The sequence below is a fragment of the Stigmatopora nigra genome, chromosome 7, assembly GCF_051989575.1.
Source record: "Stigmatopora nigra isolate UIUO_SnigA chromosome 7, RoL_Snig_1.1, whole genome shotgun sequence".
Taxonomy (NCBI): domain Eukaryota; kingdom Metazoa; phylum Chordata; class Actinopteri; order Syngnathiformes; family Syngnathidae; genus Stigmatopora; species Stigmatopora nigra.
Window position 1 is genome coordinate 1,786,735 of NC_135514.1, and position 19,405 is coordinate 1,806,139.

Below are 19,405 nucleotides of genomic sequence, written 5' to 3' on the forward strand. Positions count from 1 at the left end.
AAGCTGTTTGGTTACAGTAAGTGATGAAGTAGCAACAGATATCAATCTCACAAGCACAAGCAATCACAGTACACTTTTCATCCAGCTAATTCTCGATGACCTCCTTGATTCAACAGGAGCCAACTGGCAACTTGAGGTATCCAAAATCTATTAGTCATTCTTTGTCACACCTTCCATTTCTCCACCTCCATAAGCCATCAGTGTTTTTGGTCGGCATCCAAATCAATCCTGTTCTGACACATGACCTGAATCATTCATCTCTCCCTGCTGTCGCTCTCTATCTTTTTACCTCTCTAACAGTAGGAGTGTGTAGCAAGCTGCCAGCCAGCATCAGTCACATTGTCAGCGCCCGCCTGGCTCTGGGGCTGCTCTTGGCTTAGAGGGCAAGCTCTGGCTCAAGAGTTTCTCTCAGTGGCCGACCCTAAACTGCCGAGATGCATCTACGACATTTAGAATATTTAACCTTGTAACATTTCGGGAGTAGTTCTTACATGCAAGGGCTGCCTGATTTTGACACAAAAGTTCATTGTGATTATTTTGGCAAATATTGCGTTTGCCTATTCGATTTGCAATTTTTACATTTGATGATTAAAATGCATAAACTAGAATTGTGAATAAAATATGTTATTACATTTGCAAAAGTCTCCAATGTGATGGGGTGGTCAAAGTGGCATGTGGCACAATGCAGTTCTACACCAGTGATGCGTCAAAGTGTCATGGGAGCACAGGTAGTAGAAAACAAGGATGTTCTATTATAATACAGTTTACTCTACTGGCCTGCAACATGATCAGAGTGTGATCATTCAATGATATACAATATAAAACAGTGATTCATAAAGAAAACATGCATACCTTGCATCTCTTTTTTTTGACCAACCAAATAATTTTAAGCAATAGAAATGTGGCCAATATACATATACAGACCATAAGACAAAGAGGAATAGAGGTCTGGATAACTGGACAAGAGAGCGAAGAAGAAATAAGATGTATTGCAATTGCTTTAATAAAAACTATATATTTTTATTTTTAAATCAAATATTCTTACTTAGAAAAATACTTTTACAATGAGCTAAATTCCACTTCCTATGAGTATCCCGTTGCTGGGTGGGTGATCTGTGGGTTCCATTATGTCCAAAAGACATACAACAGGCGCTATCGCGAATGGCAATTAAGATAATTTTAGTTTCTACAAACTGTGGTTATTGTTGTTTGTGTAAAAGCAAAATTGGGTAGCAGTACTCTTGAGTACATTTTTTTGGTATTTGGAATGCATATGTTTGATGGTGTGAGACAGAAAGGAAGTGCAATCATTGGTGTGCAGGGTGTTGCTTCAATGGAAATATGCTGCAACATGCCATCTAATTAAGAATGTCTTCTCCTTAGTGAGGCGGGTTCCTAAAATCCCGGCAGCCATGATTAAAAGAGAAGCTCTCAAAGGACACGACACTCTTCCAATCCACTCCGGATACTTCCTGGATGCCATCCATGTGCAATCAACCATCTCATCTTGACCAGAACGGACGCTTTTTCAACTCCCGTCTCACTCTGGGTCCTTCTCAAGTGTGGTTCCTTTTCTCTCTCGTTTCCTTCATCTGTTTACAGCCTTTTTGCCCCCCTCTCTCAACTCTACTTCTCCCCCAAAACAGCCGCTCTTTTCCCACCCCTTTCACTTCTCCAACCCGTCGTCTGCCAAGGCTTCACATCAAAGCCACTGATTGGTTTCTGACTGTTCAGCAGGCAGCATTTAATCCTGCTTTGTGTAGGAAAGACCAAAAATAATCAGCATGAATATGGAAAAACCTGCTTCGGTGGTAATATCCAGCACAGTAATATCCATATCAGTCAAACTAACTTGGCTTCATTTGACTTGCATACAAAGGGAAGGCCACACTTTTCTCCAAAGTCCCCTTGGCTCAGAGTCACATTGTGTGGATAAATATACCAACTTGACAAGGTTGTTGATTCGGGGCTGACATTGAGTCATGCTCACAAAGCAACAATTTAATACTTTAATTCTCTTGTTTCCTTGGCGCTATCTCCACCTTCTGATGTACAGTCCCTTCACCTTGGTTTGACTGCTCCATACAACATTGCTGCCCAAGGTTGTATCTAGCGTTAAAAGTTTTCATTAAAAAGTTTAACTCATTATCACTTAACCTTGAGTTCTAACATTTACAACATCAAAAAGTTATTCAAATGCTCCATTATTTGTCAATTTCTAGTTGTGAAGTACTTTTACCACAGGTTTGTGCACATGCACTAGTCTGGAATACTCCTTAAAAGGCTGATAATAATGAGTATGATTCTATGGGGGAATACACACAAACAATGAAATGTACTCAAAGTCAGAGAAAAATAGGTTAAATAAACTATAACTAGGATACACATCTTCATGGCTATATAGAAATATATCAACTGGAACTCAGTTAGCTCAAATCAAACGAGATTTTAAAAAAAGGATATTTCACTTCAAAGTCTACACTCAAAAGGGAATTAATAGGAACTAAAAAACTATATTAATAAAAGTACATAATTGTAGAAACCATTAATAAAGCTTTCAGCAGAAATGATTCTGTGAAATATATTTGTTGTGAAATCACTACAACTCCAAAAAATATATGAACATACTATTTGTTTTATTTTACGTGAATATTTTAATATTTTGCTGAGGACTACATGCATTTTAATACAAAGGATGCAGTTCATCAACTTTGCCTATTTTGCTCCCTGTTGCTGGAGAGAAAAAAAAATTACAAATAATTTTAAGAGGCATGAAATGAAAAATGTACGCTAAGACTTCCTACGGATTCAGAGAGGACGAGGCAGTGGGTGAAAAAAATATGTCTTTGCCTTTCAAAGATTGATAAAAGGGAGATATTTCTGTAACTCCAGGCTAATTCTGTGAGTAGCGCCAGATCTCGCCAGGGATTTACAATGCTGGCTTCAAAACAATTAGTTGGAGAATGGGAGCCATTTAAAAGACAGGGAGACAGATCTTAATACAGCTGTGGGCATTTCCCCACGGAGGACTCATTTTTACAACCTCCTTACTGAATCTTTCTTCCTCTATAGCTCTAATACTCCAAGCCAATCTCCCCCGTCTCATTTCACACTGAAGAGAATTTTATGAAAGCTACCATTTGAGTAAAGAAAAGAAGTGAGAAGTGTAGGTGTGGCACACACAGAATCAAGTAAGTTTTGCAGACAAAAGCAATAGAGGGTGCGTGTGTGTTGGGGTGGGGGTTCGCAACCATCATCAGTGTGGCAAACAACTACACATAAGAGACACAGGAACAAACACATAACAAGGGAGCTGCAAGATATTAAACATCCATCTCTCTTTATGAGGACTGTCTTCCTTCTACCTTGAGTATAGTGAGGACCAATCAGTGTGTCCATTTGTCCACAGGGGCCAATCAGTGTTCACTGAAGGACTTACTCAGCATGTCTTAGTATGCAGGTAAACGACACGGCTAAGTCTTCTCTTCTATGCAGACACTCCAAGGAGAGGCTGTTGCTACTTACAGTGAACAGCCCCGTTCTTGTTAATTAATGTGCTTTGTCAACCCTGAATTTAATCTTGGCCTAATATTACTTTATTAAGAGGCTTTTAAGAAGAGCAGATTCTGACATAATGCACCTACACACATTACATGCTCTCACTAGAACATAATTGTAAGTGAGAAGTCAGTACGCATTGACATTCACGCACAACCTTGTGCACAGCACAATCATGGCAGATATGCTGATCTGGACTAAAACAAACCAATTATTTTATATGCAGAAAGTCATGGGTTTAGAGTGTTCAAAGTGGCACCATTTATAACAGTTTACAAAGTGATAAACGAGTTTGAGTGCAAAGCCCTAAATAAGTGTACATTTACATAAGAAAATGTTTTACAAGTTCATATTGACGTCTTTGTAACTGCGTGGAACGAAGGGTAGGACCCAAATGTGGGGAAGCAATCAAGGACGTGAAATGGATATATAACAATAACAAGGACTTAGAAATCAAAACACAAAATCAAACCTGACTGGAAGACATGGGGAAACAAGGAACATGCAAAAGGGAGCATGGCATGGCAACTTGGCATGGTACAAACAAAGCAGACAATCCGACAAAGACTAAAAAACACACGTGGTTTAAATAGTCAAAGAAGTGCTGATTACCAAATCACAGGTTATAATAGGAAGGGAAGCATGGAGGGATACAAGAGCCCAAAAGCAAATAAACCAACCAAAACTCCAACTAACCCTAACAGTAACAGTATACTTGAGATTTGAATATGAGCAATGGATAGTATCTTTGTTGGTTAAATTTATTTGGTTATGTTAGTAAAGAAAGTCTAATTTTCCAATTCTACACTGGTTTTGAGAAAAAGACCTTCTACTTCTACCTGAAGCTACTCCACAATTACATGAAAGATCAATTGTAAGGGAAAGTTACACGAAGCGTGTAAATAAATTTAATCTCTGCCAGCATTAACAATTTTGTGGACGACATACCCAATGAGTATGTGACCACTATTCCTTCACCATAGTTAACCTAATTTTACATTTCACTAAATGCTATTTCATTAAAATTGGAACTAATAAGAGAAATGACAACAATATTCTAAAGCACCACAGTGATCATTGTCATCAGTCTATAAAATAGGATTAAAAGGTCTTCAATGGATGTAGTGCAATCATTTACTACAGCCTAGTCCTGTCAAACAGCGCTGTGTGGAAGAGTTATATCATAGTGAAGGTCTGCACATACAGTGCCCCTTCATACCATGAAGTTGGTCTGGAAACTGGAGCAACAGCACTTCTGCTGGTTGCAACCAAGTTATGCAACGTAGTTTGCCCCAAATTGTTAAAGACCCAATTCCTTCACGAATTTAACCCAGAAAATCAACTTCTGACCAATCTGACTTCTGATTATTATATGCCAATGCCTACAAAATAAAGTGTATTACTACTGCTAGGGAATCCTTCAAAATGTTCCCCAAAAGTATGCAAATATACTTTTCCTAAAGGGGCAATCCAAAGCTTACAGCAGAGTCATCAACACATTGGCCATTTGTAAAGTTACTAAAAAAAAGCCTGGATGTTCCTTTCTCCTTCAGCATGAAGAAAATTGAAGTCTTTAAGCAAAGAGGGCTGCTGTTGTCACCCACTCACAAATGCCCCATTCACGTCTCTGTATTCTGATTTTAATTCAGAATTTCTGTATTATTTGCATGTTAAGGTGTCTCTTACACTGGGGAGCAATTAAATGATAAAGCGTGGCTGTTACAGGTTTATGTAAATTCCTTCTGCTTGAGGCTTGTATTGAGAGAAGGCATGGAATTACAGCAAAGTAAATAACTCCAGGTAGTGCATTTTTTTTTTTACTTACTAATTTTTTTTTAGTTCAATGTTTATTTATTCAGGAAAGGGCTATTTGTAAGCAAGTTTTCTTTTCCAATGATGCATTGATTACAAACAAGTCATTAAAATAGTGTAGGTGCAATGCAAAGCGTAAAACGTTTAGACGATAAAGGGTGCCAAGTCATCCACTTGTAGTTGTAGGAAGAACTTTGTTGCAAATTAGAACCAGTATCTATTTCATGAACTCAGTCCTAACGATTTGATATATCATGAGATGAACTTAGAAGTGGCGACAAAGGAAAGTCCTGTTAAGATGACAAAGTAATGTTTTGTTGTTGTTTTTTTTAGGTATTGAGGGTATGCTACAATATGTACTATATACATTACATTTCCAATCAATATGTAATTTATGCAATAGATGGCGATTTATTTTTTATACAAAATTCTGAATAAAGGGTTGTTTTATACGTGGTTAGAAAGACGAAATGTCCAATACTTAAAACAGTCAACTGTGCAAAGGAGCCCCATCAACAGTAGTTATCGTACATTAGGCAATTCAAGGCAGATTTATAGCTAAAGCACAATTCAACACAAAGAAAATTCAAACTGCCAATGTAAGCCAATTGTTTGAATCCACAGAGGAGCTTTTTTCCCAGATCGCCATTTTCAGTTATTTGTGTGGATGTAGTGCCAAATGAAGTTCAGAGCAAGAGTGCCTTGGATTAAATGGAACAAGGAATGTAGTTTTTGTAGCTTTATTTTTCCCCCGATAATTTTGCCTGATTACCACAGCAGTCTGATAAAGCTTTAACAAGAAGATGAAAATACTCACAATCCTGTCCAGAGACACAAGCCTTATTTTGGGAAATGCCCTTATTACACATTGATGCAATTTCAGGTGAAAAGATAAAGGTTTTAAATAAAAACATAGAATCTGAGCAAACAAATTATAGACTGAAAACAACATTAATATGTGGAAGTTGTTGTTGTTGTTGTTGTTCTACGTAAAAAAAAAAAAGAATGTTTTTTTTCAGAAAGTAAATTATGAAGTACTGTGTTGGGTCAATTCTTTCAGTGTGGTTTTGTCAAAATATGAGTTCATAGTTATTTTCTGACTTATATTTTGCTGTCAGTAAAATAAAATGCCGTGTTGAGCAGATATGCCAACGTGATTACACCATACATAAGCAAGATATTTTCAGCCGCGTTAAGCATAACCTTTTGTGCATTTGTCCAAGAGTAATAACAGCAAATTGCGAGGTAGGCTGATGTGAAATATATTACCTGTGACAAAAATCTCGAGGCACTGGCGCTACAGGTGGGCACCTCTCTCACGCCAGCCTTGCGATAGCCCCGTGTGCGCTTTCAACCTTCATCTTTCCAGCTCATCGACTCCGATAGGATGGCTTGGCATTTCGCTTTCAAGTCATTTCTGAAACACAAATGAGAAAGAAGGTGTTACAGAGTCTGTCTCACACTAAAATGTAGAGCGAGCGGTGCTCTTTGACAACTTTAAACTGGCTTAAGATCAATAATGCAACCAAAGTTACAGTGGAGGGATACAGTGAGCTGACAGCACTGACTGACTTAATTGGTTTAGACTGTCATCACAGACCCTGTAGAATGTTCACCCGGCAGTCGCTCCTACACGTTTGTCCTTTTAAGATGTTTGTAACCATACAGTGTGTCAGTAACTTTGCAGAAAAGTCTATAAAAATGCCTTCGCAAAAAATTATTCCATGCTATAGAGTAAGAGAGAGTTTTGATTGTGACTATTATTGATCTTGAATAATCTTTTTCCTTACCTGGAGAATCAATTTACCCTATTTTCAGGAATTGTAATGTTGTTTTTAATGCAGCCGGCAGCATTACCAATACATGCTGCACTCTTTGGCTGAAGTAGAGCTTTATATTGAGAAATAGAAATATAGATCAAGAAGTGTATTTGCCCGAGGCTGTACTACTGATATCAATGATACAAAGAATGGGAAAAAAGTGCTTTTTATCAATGTCAGTGCTACTATGAGAGTCGAAACATGAATTAAAGTAAATGAAGTCAATTTTCCCACATAAGACTTCATATGAGAAAACCCTGAGCTCGTACAATTTGTAAAATTTGGTGGAAAAAGTGGGGTGGTGTTGCATGCAGCTTTCAATTAAAATCTCCCACATAAAACAAACAAGAAAAGAATGACCTCAAGCAGAGCATTTACTTTGACTGATGTTAATATTGATTGCTTTTATAAACTGTGAAACTTTAATGTTTACAAATGTTTAAAAAATAAATAAATGTGCTGTGAGTGGCACAGTCTCAAGTACATCAGTGGCCTATTTTTTGTTTATTACCCCATTAAAGGAGAAAACCACACTTAACACAATCTTTTTTATAGATATTCTAATTTTGAGACGTGCAGCCAACTTAGTTGTTTGGTAAAAAGCTGTGTTGCTTTTAAATCTAAAACATTAGACTGCTACAGGGATCTTTTCACTGTTATAGCTGTTGACAAGCTTCATATTGACAAAAAAAATTCCGTCAGACCAACATCCGTTAAAAGCATTTGGAATGGATAGACGATCAATAAAAGTAGTAAGAGGTTCGGTTCCAGTTGATGACTACAGACATGAGTTAATGCATTAAAAACATCATTACACAACTCAATTTACCTTCAGTATTTTCTTTACAGCCCCCTATGAGACTACAGCACAACAATGTCTAGCCCAAAATACATGAATTCCATCTGACATATGTCATGGATGTTCAGTCATTAATATTTCAGGTAAAAGAGTGGGTCTTTGTAGAGTTTTTAGGCTTTATGAGCTCTAAGATTCGGATTTAACTGGTGCTGCTTAGACAGTTTTTATGGACAGGCAAATACAGCCAGACTGCTTAACATTGAAAAACCAGGTAATCCCAATGTCTTCATAACTGTTGACTCATGCTTTAAAGTATGTGTATCTGTGTATGTGTTTCAAGCTGTGGAGGAAGCTAAGGGAGACAGTTGGCACCACGGCGTCAACACCCAGCAGTCAAGTATTGATCTGTTGCTTCACTTTGACTTTATTTTCCATCTCACCATCATCACTATTTATATCACTCATCTTAGTAGTTTAGCCAATAGTTTTGTTTTAAAACCTGAAGCCCAAGAGCTAAAATGTTTGTCTGTTTGTCTACGAATGTTTGCAAAAAATAACAAACTGCTATATAATCCTCCAAAGGCATAATTGATTAATTTTTTTAAACAATCGTGAATGTTTTGTCTATTTGTTCAGCAGATTTTGTAAAAAAAAAAAAAAAAAACTACTTCACTGTACTGTAGAGTAGTTTACAATTGAGGGTAAAGATATTTTGAATATATTGGTGCACAAGACAGAACTGGCAGTGGAGTGGTTAGCAGATCGGGCTCACAGTTCTGGGGTTGAGGGTTTGATCCCTGGTCAGTTCTCACTGTGTGGAGTTCTCACATTCTCCCCATGCTTGTGTGGTTTTTCTCTGGGTACTATGGTTTACTCCCACATCCCAAAACATGCATGTTAGACTGATTGAACAGTCGAAATTGCCACTATATACCAGTGTGAGCATTAATGGTTAGTCGTCCCCTTGTGCCTTGTGATTGGCTGGCTACTGATTCAGGTAGTCCCTCACCTGGTGCCTGAAGTCAGCTGGGATATGATCCAGCACCCCCCGCGACCCTTGTGAGGATAAGGGGTTCAGAAAATGAATGATTATTGCGGTGACGAGTACAAAAATCCTTAGTAATTTGACAGCGAGGCAAAAGTTTGAAAAATGCGTCTTTTAAACCTCTAGTCAATACCGAGTTTAAACATCCTCCATGTGAAAGTAGGTTGCACAACGGATGCATGTGAGCAAATTGATAATTTCTTATACCTTTGATGATGGAGAAAATAATGTTTAAACACAAAAAGTGACACCGCTTGCAAGCGCAGCTGTCGTGTGGCGAACGTGACGTCAGTCTCGCCACACGTGTACAGCATTAAGACGCTGAGACTATCAAAACAGGAAAAAGTAGATAGAAATAGAGACACACGCCCTTTATATTGTTTCTGTATCTTTTAAATCAATCACTGCCTTATTCTTTTTACCGTGTGAGTTGGATCGAGGCTGCTTCTTCTTTTGGATGTTGTTTCTCCAAAAGCAACGATCCAGACAGCGAGTAGCCAATGCGTGCCAAGTAGGCGGTACAAGATGAAATAATTGAATGGATACAATAATAAAAGTATTTAATAGTGTCTGACAAAATTATATAACCTACTTCAGGGAAATGTTGGATTTTACATTTTCTCTGTGTTGCACATTGGAAAAATGAAATTCCTTTTCACTTAAAATCTTTCACAAATATATTTTCTTTCTCCACATTTGTTTTCACTTTTTTGCCCAAATTACTTCAAAATGTGTGTTCTGGTTTATTTTAATAAAAATAGAATGCAAAAATCTTTCTTTTTCCGTAACGCCGGGGTGCCGAAGCATATCCCAGGGCACCACGAGCACCAGACAGGGTACATCCTAAATCGGTGGACGGCCAATCACAGGGCACAAGGCCAACCACACCACATATATAAAAATAAATAGATAAATGAAAACAAGTGTTTATAGAAGGTGGCCCGGTGGAGCAAGTGGTTAACGTGTCGGCCTCACAGCTCTGGGGTCCTGGGTTTAAATCCAGGTCATGCTCATCTTTGTGGAATTTGCATATTCTCCCTGGGCCTGTGTGTGTGTTTCCTCTGGGTACTCCAGTTTCCTCCTGCATTCCAAAAACATGCATGGTGGGCTGATTGGATACACTAAATTGCCCTTAGGTATGGTTGTTAGTGTGACCAGGAAAAAAAGAGATGGATGTTGATAGCTTAGTGAATGTCCATATCCACTTTGCTTGGTTTTCCAATTAGAAGCTATTATAGAAGCGATTAGAGCTATAGATTTGTTTTTTTCCTGGTCATTGGTGTCACCATCACAGTCGCTGGTCACATCTGTCACAAGTCTTTGTGCAGACTTAACAGTATATCATTGCCTTGGCCAGGAAGTTAGAGATGCATTTTTACTGCAAGAACTTTACACATGAGCACAAGCAGAACGTTTCACTTTTTCAAATCAAAAGAAAAACATGTCTATATTGTGTTTGCAGAATAAATACTTGTCCTGTTTTAATTTTGAGGCGAAATGTGGCGAGCTACATAGAAATGCCCAGAAGCCCACGGGTCATGAATCACCAGAACGACAGCCAGCAGCTGCAGGTAAATGTATTAGGAGTGATTTTAAGACCAGGTGATTCCAGTTTATTTTTAAATTATGACATTATAACCATAGTGAACTTATATTTTCCTTTTTATGTCTGAACACAAGACTGATGTGGCACAAAAGCTTTTTTCATATTGAACAATCGTTTTAAAATTTCACAATACTTTTATTTTCAATATTTTTTATATTTTCAAAAAAATTCCATCTCCAGAAACTACTTCTACTGCTGCTAACATAGTAAACGGCTATTTGGTGTGCTAAAACTAACAACAACAATTTAATTGAACTCATGAAAACTTTCCGGTTAACAGTTACTATGGCAACAGAAGATGCATCCGCAGCAGTGGCCTCTAAAAGTTGACAGAAAATTAAATGTTAAGGTAAAATAGCATTTTCCCAAGTGCTCAGTATTGCCTACATCTAACTGCTTGTTAAAATAGTGAGTACTCGCAAAAAGGAGGACAAATACGTGTCCTACTTGATGCTGTGCAGGATGCAGAATAAGGCATTTAAATTAAGGACTGTCCTGCATAGTACAGGATGTCTGGACACACTACTTCACACTTCTGTACCAGATATAACTGTGCCACAGTTTACTAAAAGCCTTAAACAGCTGACAGCTACAATTTTAGGGGGAAAAATATTGGGTTATGAAACCAGTCTGGTTGGATCATGAGGGTTTTTTTTAAATTAAACCAATTAGAATGACTGCTGTATGTCACTCTGGATGAACATTACTCAGTACCAGTGTTTACCTAACTTAGTCTGATTTAACTGAAGCACTGTACATAAATCCCCTTTGGTGCCGGTTTAATTGGCAATTTAAAGTGGATGAAAATAATCAAGTAATTTAATTCTTGCAGATTTGAGCCCGTTAGCAACAAAATCTCTATGATCAAGTAGCCCCCTGTAAAAACAAACAGTAAATAATCCCGAGAAGCTTTGCTTTAAGCTGCAAAACACAAACACACACACCACACACGAGCACATACATTATTTGAACAGCGAAACAAAAACAAACACGTGCACGACACACACATAGGGTGAGGTGTTTGTGCATGTACCTCTTCTGGCAGCAGATCAACAAACAGAAGCCTGTCTGCGTGCCCGCGTTTGTGTGCGTTGTGTAAAAAGTAAAAAGAACAGCTTCTTGGACAAATCCAGTCTAAATAATCATCCCGTCCTGGCTGTTCAGATACCAACACTGTGTCCCATGTGGCTTCATTACTGTTGCTGCTAATTAAGCAGCTCCGAATAAACACCATCTTCAGCCTTCATTACCACAAACACAGCAGCATCAACACATGCTTCAACCGTACAGCTCTGTCCATGCTGGCATGGATAAATATGCAAATGTATAATACCTTGTTTATAATGTAGCAAATGAATATATAATATGATGTACTGGGCACTTTCTCCACAGTAGGGTGTATAGGCAATCAACTTCTTCACCTTAGAAAATAGAATAAAGTACTGCCTTCTTGGAGGAGTAAATTACATAACACTTTTTTAGGAGAGCTGCACAAACATCTTTTAGTGAGACATCTCATAGAGGAAACAAGGATGACAATATCCCATGTTAAGGATTTATTCTTGCAACATACTGTATTGTCATTTAAGTGCAGTAGATAAATTACATTTTTATCAGGCCTTTAAGTCTTCTACCTTTTACTAAAGACAGCAGAAATAAGCAATAAATCCAGATTTAAACCTTGATATCGTCATCAACTTGTGTTTGTTTGTGTTAATTGTCCAATGTGATCAGAATATATAATACATATTGTCAACCATTGATTCAGTAATATTTTTGGATTAAAATGAAATTATATGACATAAATTGTGACTACATAATTTCACATCATATATTCTAGTGTGAATATCAAGGGATAAATGTAATTTCATCTTTTTTAATTCCAAATTGTATTAAAAAACTTTCTTTGTTTTAAATTTATAGTAGTTCTGTTTCAATTTCTTACTCGTAGCTAAAAAAAAGTTTTAAAAAACTTTTGTCACAAGGAAAGCTTCCTTATTAAGTTAAATTATTAGATAAAATTCTAATAGATATTTGTCACTCTCAAAATATTGCAATTTTACAATAATAGTAACATATCAAGGACAAGCAATCAACACTCAGATAAGTAGAATTACAAATGTCAAACACAATGTACTCTGAAATGATGATGTACAAGTGTTTTGCTTGCAAACCCGATATTACCTCACAGTGACATGACCCGCCAATGTAGTATTGTTTTAAAAGCTTTTTTTTCCAAACAAAATACAATTGTGGAGACATTTCTTCCAAATTGTGCATATGCCTCAGTATGTCTCGCTAGAATTGCAAAAAAAAATTCATGAGATATATTGATAGTTTAGTTTATTTTTTTCCTGGAAAAGTAGTCAGGTTTCAAAACATTGGGACATATCTATTAGGATTTTCCAAATGTAATCATTTCAACATTATCATGCTGCAACAATGATGATCAGCAATATGTGCATTTTTTGGCCAGTATCAATAATGAATAGTAATTTTGAACCAGCTGCCAAGAGGGCAGAAAACAACAAAGATCTGGTTTAATTAATTGGAGTCTACAGTTAGGTTAATTACAAAAGCGCTGAGTTTGACTGAAATTGGGGTGAATTGCATTTGAAATATGAAAGCAAACTGCTTTGAAGTCCTGTAAGGGCAACACGCATGTTCTTTTAAAAAATGTGTCTGCCATCATGTGTCTGTGTGAAATAATGAGCAGCATATAAAACATAATAGTATGCTGAAATCTCAGCAACTTCAATTTATTCCTCCATTATGACTCTGAGTTCAACACAAAGATGAGTGGGGAAAAAGCTTTTGATTATCAAGCTGTTAAAAACTGGAGCACAATGTAAACAACAGGAGCCCACCAAACTGAACTTGTACATTTCCCTTCATCAAAAACTGAATTGATTCTAGATGTGCATACAAAAAGATTTGGGCTACAAAATGCTTGGGATGTACAAACATTCCAAGACTGCAGAATGGCTGTTTTTGCACTTGGTTTAGCTTTCACAAGGCGGAAGGAAGATAATGCCAGAGGAGATTTGATAAAATGCTGCGTAAACTTGTGACATAAAGGACACAACATCTTTTTTGCTTTCACCTTTTTACCTTTTAAAGCGATTAAAACATTCACATTTTGGAGACGTTTTGGTAAGATAAGGTACAGAATGCAAGGATTGCATGACCATGAAACTTAACTTACAAAGCCTTTAAAAGAGCATGGTGTTATCTGACTTGCCAGCCCAGCCAGTTAGCTCAGCAGTCCGAGCACTCGACTTACATGTTGACAAACCAGTTAGAATAGCACTGCATCATTTGGAAATACTAATGGTGTCTATGATGGTTGTGTTCATTAACAGATTCATAATTATTTCACTAAAGTAGAGTAACAAAAACTTACCTTTAAATTGGTGTTGCATAATGGGAAAAGTAGAACATTTCAGTATTGTATTCAAATATGTCGCGTAATATCTTCTACCCTTTGTCGCACAAATAAATAAATGGTGTAAATGTGATCCAAGTAGACCAGTCCATTAATTGCCTCCATCTTGATTGATGCACACCCATACATGAAGATATCCAGATGTTCTAATCCCAGGGCTTCCCAGTAAATTAGCATTTGTATGATCAACTTCTAATTTAAAAGGCATCCTATAGTATGGACTATAAAAATAGAGGATTGCCCATATAAACCCAGTGTGACACCATTCCATTATAATTGTAGGGCGTTCGGGTAATCTTGGGGCAGATTTGGAGGCATTTACTTGTAGGAGCCACAGAATTATACCAATTATATCAGAGACTTGTAACATTTGGTGCTTGCCTCTCAACGGGCAATTATTTAAGAATGTTTGCCGACCATTAACGACACCTCAGTATAAGTGCAAAATGTGGATTAACCAGCATGCTCACCTACCAATCCAAAGCCGTTTCAAATACCTTAAGTAACATCAGAACAAATGTGGAATTATAAAGAAAAATGTCCTAAATAATACAAAAGGGAAGCAGAGAGAGCAAAAAAGAAACAAACAAACAAAAGAAAAAAAAGAAGGGATGAGGAAAAAAATAGAATGGTCGAAATGCACCGGAACTTAGTATTCTTGTATCAATATCTTGCATGAATGACAGTTAGACTCCAAGGAAAACTTTTTGTCATTGACTTAAAAAAGGCCAAAAATATAACATGGATGAGATGGTTTCTCTCAGGAACTGTGTGCAAAGAAATTTCCCTTCCACTTCCCAAAATTCAGCAAGTGAGTGAGTGGTGAAAGACATTTCCCCGGGCCTTCTCTTTGCTTCACACGAACAGAATCAAGGCAATACATGCAATCCTGTCCATCTTGGCTCTGTAACTCCCACATTTGCACTTTAATATTCTCCAACAAGTCAAAATATTTTAGGTGGGTTTCATTTCTGCATACATTTAGAATGACAGAGGATATCACAACACGATTTAGAAGTTTTTTGCTTGATATGATTACCTTCATAGTCTACTTCAATATTTAGTTACTTTTTTACTTGTAATTTGAATCACAGAGTCTAGAAGGATAATAAGGTAAGTGATTTAGAAGGTGCATGTCATGTGACAAGGTTGATTCATACAAGGTCTGACAACACTGTCAACATTTAGCATGTGGTTGCAGCCAATGTGACATTGACATTTATCATCAAATATGTCATGCCTTACAGTAATATTTTTAGGTTGTTGTCTTCATTTTAGGCAACACGATGACCTTTTTTCACCCAAATAGACCTATATCTAGCACACATTTTGGCAGGTGCTGTACTTTGGCGAGACCTCTAGGGTCCCCTGTTTACAGACCTTTAGGTTGCCTGGGTGAGTGATTGGAGAGGCAAAAACTTATGTATGCTGATGTACATAACTGTGATACAGGGTTTAAGCAGGGATACATATCACAGCTGACAATAAACCAGCTAATAGGAGGATCTAGGCAAATAAGATGATCTATAAAACCTCCAGACTACTGAGTAACCTCAGTCTTAATCTGCAGAAGGTCCCCACCTTGTGGACTTCCTGTGTGTGGCTCCAGTTTTTTTACCTAGGTCTACAATGTCTTGTGTGTCTTGTGTCTGTCTTGCTACTGCAACCAAGAAATTTCCTGAATTCGGTGTAGTACTTGTGGAGGTCTCAGAACTGCTAAGTCCCTTGGTTTGTCCCGTTGATACTTCAAGGGCTCCGATAATACTGATTGCACCCGGGTCCTGATCAAGTTTGTTTCGCCACTGGCCTGAATACGAGCTTGTTATCTGATTTAATTTTTCAAAATAAGCAACAAAAGAATCAATATTTGAAGGCAAAACCTCTGCTCTAACAGGCCACTTCAACACGGGTGAAAATTCAATGGATGAACGCGGTGCGACCACACTTAGGCTATAGGATGGCTGGTTTTCTGGCATATAGTTGATTGAGAGGAGAGTATAAAGCAAACGTAGGCTGAACTTCAAAGCAATAATATAGGGTTTCAGTTTCAAAATATCTGTGACCCATATACTCCTTTTTCTCTTTGTTCAATACAGAAACAAATTGAGGTGATGTAGGTAGAGAAGGTTGAGCTGTTGATCATTCCTACATAATCGTCTTTGAGAACCAGTTGCAAAAAATGCAACCCCCTCCCTCTCTTCCTGGGTAAAAGATGGGGAGACAGAGTGTGCTGGAGTCCTTGGCTGAACTGTAGAAGTGCTGATGTGGCACCATGCCCACTAACAGCATGATGACATCTCTATCTGTCTACCTGTGATGCACCCTGCCTCACATAGGCCAGAATAAAATATCCAAGAAAAATACCGGTCAACACAATGCATGCAAAAATTTGTGTTCTGAATGACGGATGAGAATTTAAATACATAAATGAAGAAACTTGATCTTTTTGTAATGTTTAATATTTACTATAAATGCACAAGAATACCTGTCCTACTGTACGTAGTCTGTTGTCTTGTTGAAACATGCCGGTTCATTTCATATTCCACAAATCTCTCAAATTTACCATGGGTTGTATCTGTAATGTTATTCTGGTTTTTCAGTCAAATGCAAAGAGGAATATAATTACTTTACGGTCATTCATTTCGTTTTGCACGTACACACATTTTTTACTTTAGGGCAGAATCCACACCTGGCTAAGGCTGAGATTTAAATTCCACTGTTAACATATACCCCAACATAAGCAATATATATCATTATTTATTAATAAAAAATGCAGTAGTAGCTTCAGAAAATATTGCTCTTAGCACTTCAAACTGAAACCACAGCAGAATACCAAATGTACTTTATCTCACCATTTTGGTTTCTATTGCAGTTTATTTCGTCAACAACTAGGCCTCAGATGGCTGAAGCAAAGTAAAATCATCCATTCCAGCTGGATTACTTTTCAGGTCAAAATGTCTATGCATGTTACCCCGTGGATCACAATGAGCTTTATCTCAGAGTGCTTATCTTTCCGCATCATTATTGGTCCATCAAGTCTCCAATATAATCAGCATATGTCTCACTTGTCCCACATTCTAACACCAAATCTGCCACCTCTGAGCGAAACACACATTCTTGCTCAGATTCACACCCACACATAAACCAAGGTTCACATACCATCACTCATCTGACCTGAATGACGTTGGGATTGTGGATTTCTCCTGTGCCCATGTTCAAGTGACTCATCTATCCTTCCGCTGCTTCATTATAGCCTGCAAGGGCAAACGCTATCTCACACTCCTTCTGCCGCCCCAGCTTGAGGCAGAGAGATGGAGATATAAACAGTACAGTAGGTAGAAAGTGTGATATCGCTCTGTCTTTTGTACCGTCCCCCACCTTCATCTTGCTCTTTTCCCTGGTCTCTATATTTATCTCCTGTCTCCACATCTATAGCTTTAAATCTCTGTCTTGAATCATGCTTGCTTTCCATTTCTTAACAAGCCTTACGTGAGTTTTGGGATGTTTAGGTAGCTAAATGCCACCTTTTGAATCCCCCAAAGGTATATAATTGACTGCAGTGCAAAAATCTCTCAACAACAGAACAAACAAATCCTTTGGAGTTGAAAGGTTAGGCCTCAATGCCCCATATTCCTGCCATATTTAAGGAGATCAAAATCCTTCCCCAGAGTCCCCAAATCCTAGAAAAATAGTTTTTCACGTAAGATGTTAGCTATATAACTAGCTATGTTTTAATCTGTTTGGGATCAAATATATGTGTGGCTTTATGAAGATGTGAAACGCAAAAGAATACAATAAGAGTTGTATTTTCTTTTAAGAGCTAGAGTGTGTTCTGCTCAGAGGCACGCATTTTTTGGAGGGGAAAAATGTCTTTTGAAGCCCTAGGGTAAGGCATAAATAATGGATTGCTAAAACCTCTTATTCTCTCAATTTTATATGGCTTGCTGTTATCAAAAATAACTGAATCAGTGGCACATTCGCAGATTTGCACGCAACAGAGTGGTTTCTAGTCTGATGAGGACTCTCTGGTCAAATGTAAAACTACAAACCCCACTTCTCTTCTTTTCCCACTAACTTTAGAAGTGCAATATCATCACAAAATGAATAATAACATTACAAATAGATGAAAAAAATAACCGAAAAGTAGTAAAACTACGCCACAATGTTGTGTCTAATTGCACATATTAAATACTAGATTAGATTAGATAACTTTATTATATTATTCGAGAAATTTAATTGTTACAGTAGCAAGGGGGTGAGAATACAGACACAGGAAAAGATATATATATATATATATATATATATATATATATATATATATATATATATATATATATATATATATATATATATATATATATATATATATATATATATATATATATATATATATATATATATATATATATATATATATATATATATATATATATATATATATATATATATATATATATATATATATATATATATATATATACATAAATATACATATATATATATATATATATTTACATAAATATACATATATATATATATATATATATATATATATATATATATATATATATATATATATACATAAATATACATATATATACATATATATATATATATATATATATATATATATATATATATATATATATATATATATATATATATATATATATATATATATATATATTTACATAAATATACATATATATACATACACATAGATGTACACCACTGTAATTTACATATACATATTTCAAATGGTTTATTCAATTTTTTTTTGTTATTATTATTTTTTACATATTGAGGAAATTTAATGAGGCAGATGGTTCATTTGCTGAGTGGTCGACTCTTGAGGACTTGGAAAAAGTGTTTTGTTTTGTTTTTCTGAATTCCCACCAATAGAGATTGCAGAAAAAGAAAGAAATTGGCAGTCAGGAGTTTAAACCTAGAGTTCTGACAGATTAGCATTCCCATATGATTAGCATTTTTCCACACATCAAATGGACACTCCAATCATTTTGATTATTTGTTTCAATATACATGAAATATCTTTGAGAATGAATGTTGAAAAATGTTGGCATAGGTTACATCTCTGAGTAATACCAGTCCCTAAAGAAAAGGGGGTCAGGTGATGTCACCTAGAATTATTGCTTTCTGGCCTGCTCTGTCCACTATACAAGGCTAAAAACACTGTTAGTAGCTTCTTCCTCCCACTGTGGTTAGGGTTATAGTGTAATGGCAACTAACTGTGTTCTTTCTTCCCAGTCTGCCCTTCTGTAAGCCAATCACATTCTACCAGCCAAAGTCAGAGACTCCCAAC

The 19,405-nt window shown here is 36.7% G+C and overlaps 1 protein-coding gene across 1 annotated transcript in view; it reads right to left on the bottom strand.

Annotated features, from left to right (window-relative positions):
• Positions 1–9,550, bottom strand: part of LOC144199670 (uncharacterized) — a 107,289-nt gene extending 97,739 nt beyond the window's left edge. The window contains exons 1-2 of the mRNA XM_077721481.1: positions 9,457–9,550; positions 6,640–6,787 (exon numbers count right to left, since the gene is read on the bottom strand). The gene's annotated coding sequence lies outside the window, so the exon portion shown is untranslated. The remainder of the gene's footprint in view (positions 1–6,639; positions 6,788–9,456) is intronic.
• Positions 9,551–19,405: the final 9,855 nt, after the last annotated feature.